Raw genomic sequence first — 724 nt, 5'->3', positions numbered from 1 at the left:
TCAGTATAGGAGTTTCATGTTCATCAATACTACTTTTATATTGTGACAATCTATTTATCATATACAGTCCATTAATTTATATTTAACACAGACAATAGTATCCTTTCACACTTCGACATCATACAGTAGACTTTAGGTGAGGCTAATTTTCTGATCAATTTCTACATGTAAAATATTTTTCCTCCCATATATTTTTCCAGTGAAACTTGAGACACTTGAACAGTTTGCAGTATTTTCTTTTTCAGTCTGACACATCTGCTGTTCCATGGTGAGGAAGTAGTAGCAATGTAGAAGGGGTATGGCCCTTCAATTTCACACACAGGAGACAGATGTCAAAAAAGAATTCATGGTATTCTAACCTCACTCCCATCAGGCCATGCTCCTCCCATGGCATTTATGTGTGTGAATATTTCTAAGTGATCAGCAATGAAATGGTGAATAGTCCTATATAAACCAAAATGATCAATTATATCCCTTGATGAAATAAAGGAAGGAGATTAACACTTCTCTCAAGCTATTCCTGGGAATTATTTACACAGTCATAGTGACCTACGCATCCATTCCCCATTTTAGAACACATTTTGGCAGGGCACAGAAAAATGGCACTGAAAATAAAAGTAAAAATCTATGAGGAAGGTCCATCTAGTTCAAAGGACAGTGGCCTGGCTAGTGCAATGAGTTTCATAAACTGTTGTTGACACATCACCCTTATAGCACTCTCGAG

Source organism: Gavialis gangeticus, unplaced genomic scaffold, assembly GCF_001723915.1.
Source record: "Gavialis gangeticus isolate Ggan-Ray unplaced genomic scaffold, GavGan_comp1, whole genome shotgun sequence".
In the NCBI taxonomy this organism is placed as follows: Eukaryota; Metazoa; Chordata; order Crocodylia; family Gavialidae; genus Gavialis; species Gavialis gangeticus.
This window is presented reverse-complemented; position numbering follows the sequence as displayed.